Source organism: Gekko japonicus, unplaced genomic scaffold, assembly GCF_001447785.1.
Source record: "Gekko japonicus isolate JY-2015 unplaced genomic scaffold, Gekko_japonicus_V1.1 scaffold611, whole genome shotgun sequence".
NCBI lineage: Eukaryota > Metazoa > Chordata > Lepidosauria > Squamata > Gekkonidae > Gekko > Gekko japonicus.
The window spans coordinates 305,869-312,668 of NW_015163622.1; positions in this window are offsets into that span (position 1 = coordinate 305,869).

Sequence of the window (6,800 nt, forward strand, 5' to 3'; positions counted from 1 at the left end):
GGCTCGGCAGCAGCAGGCACTGAAATTCAAATCTGAAGGGCGGCTTGTCACCGCTCTTGCCTCAGACGGACCCAGCTGAGAAGGAGACGGAGCGAAGGCCGAGCGAGCGAGCGCCATCGGCGGTGCCTGCAGACATGGACCCTTTCACCGAGGTACGCGGCGCTCGTGGATGGGAATCGCGAGGCTGGGGGAAGGGGCCCCCGGAGCTTGGTGTGTATGGAAGGGATGCTGAAGGAGGGAAGCCGGGGTGGGGTAGGTTTCTTTGTGTCCAGCGTGTGGAAGGAGAGAGCTCGCTTCCTGCACCCCCGCGTCCTTAGAGGAAGGCCCCTCCGGGGGGGTTGTTAGCTAGGCTGGCTTCTGTGTCAAGGCCGGTCCTCCCCCCGGCTGTGCGGCGGCGGCGGCGAGGCTGGCTACAGAGCGTTCCCTGCGCATGCGCAGGGGACGCTCTGTAACTTTTGGGGGGATTTAAATATCCCCCCCGATATTTTTTTTTAGTTTTTAGATTTTTATGCACCCCTGGGGACTGCCCCAAGAGTGCACAAAACTCTCCCTCCCCCCCAAGTGGCCCCGGAGCACGGATTTAGCGATCCGCACAGACGGGGCCACTTGACTATTAGATATATAGATATGGAGCAGAAGTCCATCAGTGGCTATTAGCCACAAGGTATAGATAGGAACTCTCAGGCTGGAGCAAGTGATGCACTGTATTCTTGGTGTTTGGGGGGGCAACAATGGGAGGGCTTCTAGTGTCCTGGCCCCACTGCTGGACCTCCTGATGGCACCTGGTTTTTTTGACCACTGTATAACAGAGTGTTGGACTAGATGGGCCATTGGCCTGATCCAACATTGGCTTCTTTTATGTTCTTATGCCTGTTACCCAGACTGACCATCCAGCTGATGGTGGAGAGCAACAGGCTACCTGAAATGCCCAAATGCCCAGGCAAGAGGTACTATTGTTGCTGATTTAACAGACAGACAGGTATTAAGGGTCATTAAGATGTCAACTGCCAGGGCTGTTTGGGCTGAATTACAGAGGTTGTACATAAAGTCCTCTTTAAAGAGCCAGCTGTATCTTCAGAAATGCTTATTTAGCATAAGAATGCAAGAAGGAGAAAACCTCTGAGAGCATCTTGACAGAATGCTAGACTTGGCTGAACAACTGAGAGCTGCAAGAAAGGAAATTCCAGATGAGGATATGCTTGTGTTAATTTTAATCAGCCTGCCAGAATCATATGAAAATATAGTCTCTAATTGAATCCAATGATTTCTGCCTCCAAAACATTATCAATCAATTGGAGGATGCATACACAACCAGAGAATTCAGGAAATCTGAAAGCAGATCTAAGAAATCAGAGACTAGCCAAACAGCTTTGAATATAAATAACAAAGGTGAGAGAATTTGTCACTCTTGTGGGGAATGAGGAGGAATTGTTTTAAAGCTAATTCGAGAAGCTTTTCCCAAAGGAGAGAGGAGGGTACAGCAGCAAAAAGGCACCAATTAAAGTTAAGGAGCAGCCGATAAAGAAATGTTTTCTATTATCACTGGGAGCCACAAAAAGTGATATATGGTTTATAGATTTTGGGACCATGGTGCACAAGTTTGCTCACCTTTAAGACCAACAAAGGTTTATTCAAGGTATAAGCTTCCGTGTACATGCACACTTTTCCAAATACACTGGAATCCTCCCTAGGATTCAACAGGGATATTAGTTTTTTATCCCATTACATATGCTAACTCATTCAGTCATCACATATGTATTTTCAACAAGAAGGACTATAAATCCTCTGTATTTTAGTGTATGTCTTTTTCAGAATAGTGTATTAGAATACTGAATATAATGCAAGGAATATTGGGATGTCAGCTGACAACATTACATCCAGCTCAAAATATCCTGTTAAGTGCCCTCCATGCCTGAGAGGAGATTCTGATACTTCCCACAATTAGACATTTATCTGCTATTGTGACATATCTATTGCTTTACATCTGTTGACCTTATAACCTTAACTTGTTACTTAGTTTTTCACTTTGCATAACATAAACATCATCATAACAAATTTTGAGTCCAATGGCATTTTTAAGATCAACAAAAGTTTATTCAAGGTATGAGCTTTCGTGTGCAAGGCAGGCTTTTTCAAATACATTAGAATGACAGTCAAGGTTGAAACTTATAGCCAGAAAATGAACTGCAAACTAACATGCAACATGATGAAGATCAAGATATGCAAAGTGACACTAAATAACAAGTAAAGGTTATAAGGTCAACAGTTGTAAAGCAATAAATATGTCAAACTAGCAGATAAATGTCTAAAGATGTCTTTTTGAATTGTGGGAAGTGTCTGGGAATTTTCATTCCCTACGCCTCCCTCCAAAAATGCTGTTATGTCAGTAGACATCCTAATATCCATTGCATACATTCAGTATTCTAATATACTATTCTGAAAAAAGAACTACACTAAAATACATTAAAATTCAGAGGATTTATAGTCCTTCTTGTTGAGAATACATATGTGAGGACTGAAGGAGATAGCATGTGTAATGAGATAAAAAACCAATATCTCTGTTGAGTCCTGGGTAGATTTTTGTTCCAAGTGTCGTAATACTTGTAATCCAGCAATTTCCCTTTCATTTCTGTTTCCGAAGTTCCCTTGTAATAAAACAGCTACTTTGAGGTCACCTATTGAATGTCCTGGAAGGTTGAAGTGTTCTTCTACAGGTTTTTCAATCTTGTGATTCCTGATGTCAGATTTGTGTCCATTTATTGTCTGGTGTGGGGTTTGTCCTGTTTGTCCTATGTAGAGAACCGAAGGGCATTGTTGACATTTAATGGCATATACAATGTTAGAAGATGAGCAAGTGAATAAGCCTCTGATGGTGTGGTTGATGCTGATAGGCCCAGTGATTTTGTCTGCGTGTATATGGCAGCAAAGTTGGCATCTGGGTTTATTGCAAGCTCTGGTCCCAGTGTCCATGTTCAAATGAGATGTTGCATTATTGTGGGTGAAGAGCAATGTTCCCTCTAAGCTGAGTTAGTGTGAGCTAGCTCACAGTTTTTTAGCCTCCAGTTCACACCTTTTTGTCTTAGCTCAGGAAGGATGGCTTCAGAGCAAACTAATTTATGCAGTAGGCAAATTGCTTCCTCACAACTTTAATGCCAGTAGCTCACAAAACAGAATTTTTGCTCACAAGAGGGGGCATTGGTGAGGAGTCGTTTGAGACTCTAGAGTTTGGACTCTAAATTTGTTGTACTGCTTCAGACCAACACGGTTGACCAACTGGATCTATAAACATCATCATGTTACATGTTAATTTGCTGATAAGTTCCTGTCTATACGTTTGAACCTCACCTACCATTCCAATGTATTTGAAAAAGTGTGCATGCACGCAGAAGCTCATACCTTGAATAAACCTGTGTGGGTCTTAAAGGTGCCTCTGGACTCTAAATTTGTTCTACTGCTTCAGACCAACACGGCTGACCATCTGTATCTGTTTTTAAGCACTAGATGAGCAAAAGAAAGAGAAATTAAGTGTTGCAGATGGACACCCCGTAAGGGCTGAAGGCATGGGCAGTGGGGCAATAAAATGCAAGCTTCTTGGTAGTGAAACCTAAGAAGTGCTCATTACAAACTGCCCATGTCCTAAAGGTAGCACATAACCTTATCTCTGCAGAGCAATGGAAAATAAAGGAAAGATGGCATCTTTTGGAAAGAGATGTTTTATCATACAGAGAGGAGAATTAATTGCAACTGGGATTGTGAGTCAGGATTTGTACTCTCTTGAAGCCACAAGGTATAGATAGGGACTCTGGGGCAAGTGATGCTCTGTCATCTTGGTGCTTGGGGGGGTCAACAGTGGGAGGGCTTCTAATGTCCTGGCCCCCCTGGTGGACCTCCTGATGGCACTGGTATTTCTGGCCACTGTGGGATACAGAGTGTTGGACTTGGATGGGCCTTTGGCCTGATCCAACATTGGCATCTCTTATGTTCTTATGTTCTTAAGCTTAAACACAGAAAGCAAATCTTGCAATGCAATGAAATCATGAAAATTTCTCCAGGCTGTGGCAACACTGATTAGGACCCAAGGACAATTATGTAATTAGTCAACTTAAAAGCCAGAACTTCTGAAACAGCCATTTTCTCCAGAAGCAGAATAAATGTTTTAAATAAACTATAAATAAGTGATTGATATAGCCTGGAGATCCGTTGTAATTCCAGGAGATCTCCAGCTCTCACCTGGAGGCTGGTGACTGTAATTGCTTTCCCAGAGAGTTTCATGGTGAGAAGAGATTTGAACCTGGGTCTCCCAGTTCCCACTATACCACACTATGTTTCAGAATACAGAAAGTCCAAAAACCATTTTTAAAGAATATTTCCCACTTAGGCTAATGCAATGTGAGTTGCTGTGTTCAATGACATAATGCATCTTAATACTGGGCCACTAGTCATGCACAACAAAGTATTACTAGATCAGAGTTTGTATTTTTTAAAAAATAGATTGAAAATCACATTTTTACTCTAGATAAATTCACTTGGAATAGTTGCTATCCTCTGGTTTATCTCTCCCTTATTATAATTGAATAGCAACGTTCTATATTGAACGTTCTAAATTTGGCCCCTTTAGTGTTTGGCTGGAATAACTGTCAGTCAGAAGACGCTGGCTGGGTTGACTGGCTGCTTTGTGAAGTCCCGCCCAGCATTTCAAGGTCTTTTGCAAATGGAAGCTGATTGGACTTCACTCCATTCCACACCTCAAACTCCCCCCCCCGCAAGGCAGTTGGAATTTTCAGTTGCATAGACAGATACAATGCCATACTCCCCACCCTACTGTATTCTGAGGTAAAATATGTCCTCACTCAGAACACAGCACTTACCCTTCAAAAGAAACAAACCCAATAACACAATCATGCCACACCACAAAGACAACAGATCACACCACAAGCAGAATACCACAAGGCAAAAAATGATAGGAAAAGGTGCCAGCAGTCACCCCATTACTGCCACAGAGAGCGCTTCAGAGGATGGTGTGCAGGTCCCAGGTTCATGTTTTAAAAGCAGCCTGGGGAATTATGGACCATTCACACACTTTCAACCTTAACATACCTCATAGAATAGTTGTGTGGATCATATGAGGGAGAGGAGAATGATGTCAGCTGCTTTGGTTCCCACTGCAGGGAAAGACTGCCCTTTCTGAGGCTGGGGGCGGGGGATGTAAACCTGAAGACAGACAGGCAGATAACGGTAGGCTGATGGTTGCCGGGAAAGGACATAGGGTTGCCAACTCCAGGTTGGAAACTTCCAGGATATTTTGGGGATGAAGCCTGCTGAGGGTGGGGTCAGAGGAGGAGGAGGAACAGGGGTACCTCAGACAGATACAATGCCATACTCCCCACCCTCCAAACAAGCTGTTGCCAGTCTCCAGGTGACAGCTGGAGAGCTCTTAAAGCTCTGGTGCTAATTCAAAGTGTTGCAATTTTGTGTTTTGGAAAATCTTTAGGAATTGTTTGGTGCATTTACGATGGGGCACCCACCCAGAGCCTCTGGCATTTTCTCACTCTGCTGGCATCAAAACCAATTTAAGGCAAAATAAGAGGCTACTGAGAGGGGAGGAGATAAAGTTGCTAGCTTAAGGTACGGAAATTCCTGGTGATTTGAGGAGTGGAGCCTGGAGAGGGGCCCCTCAGACAGGTACAGCGCCATAGACTCCACCCTCCAAACCAGCCATTTGCTCCTGGGGAACTATTTTTGCCATTCTTGGCCCAGCAGCCATCAAACCATTCTCTTCAACCCCCTGCTGTGCAGCTGACTTTCCCCTAGGGTTGCCAATCTCCAGGTGGGACCTGGAGATCTCCCACTGCTACAATTGATCTCCAGATGACAGAGATCAGTTCCCCTGGAGAAAATGGCTGCTTTGGAGGGTAGACCCTATGACATTATACCTGCTGAGTCCTTCCGCCCCCCCCCAATGCTGCCCTCTACAGAATCCACCCCCCAAATCTCCAGGTATTTCCCTCCTTAGAGCTGGCAACCCTACTTTCCCCTCAGTGCCTGTTGGTAGGCAGCTAAGCTTGGTCCTGTCACCTACTTTGGCCTTTTGGAGAAAACATATTGGGGCCAGTCCTGATAGGGTTGCCAACTCCAGATGGGAAATTCCTGGAGGTTTGAGGGATGGAGCCTGAAGAGGGTGAGGTTTGAGGAGGGGTGGGAACTCAGACATGTACAATGCCATAGACTCCACCCTCAAAACCACTCAGTCCCTCATGGGGAACCATTGTTGCCAATCTCCAGGTGAGGGCTACAGATCACTCAAAATTACAACTGCTCTTCAGGGAGCAGAGATCAGTTCTTACAACTGCTCTGCAGAAGGGAGGGCAGAAGTCAGCTGAAGTCAAAGGGCAGATAATGGTAGGTTGATGGTTAGCTGGGAAGGAGATGGGGTTGCCAACTCCACCCTCCAAACCAGCCATTTTGTCCTGGGTAACAATTGCTGCCAATCTCCAGGTGAGGGCTACAGATCACTCACAATTACAACTGCTCTTCAGGTAGCAGAGATCAGTTCCTCTGGAGAAAACAGTGGACTCTGTCATTATACCCTGCTGAGGTCACCACAGCAAATTGACACTGTTTGCCCAAAGCCAGAGCACTCCCCCAGAGCCTCTTTCTAGATCCCGTTGTATTGTTTTCACAATGGGCTTTACTGCTAGTTACTTAAGAATTTAAGAAATGTCTGTCCTGAATTCACTCAATGGTCCACCTTGGTCAATGCTCCATCTCCAGCCAGATAATCCTGGGAAACTCACAAGTGG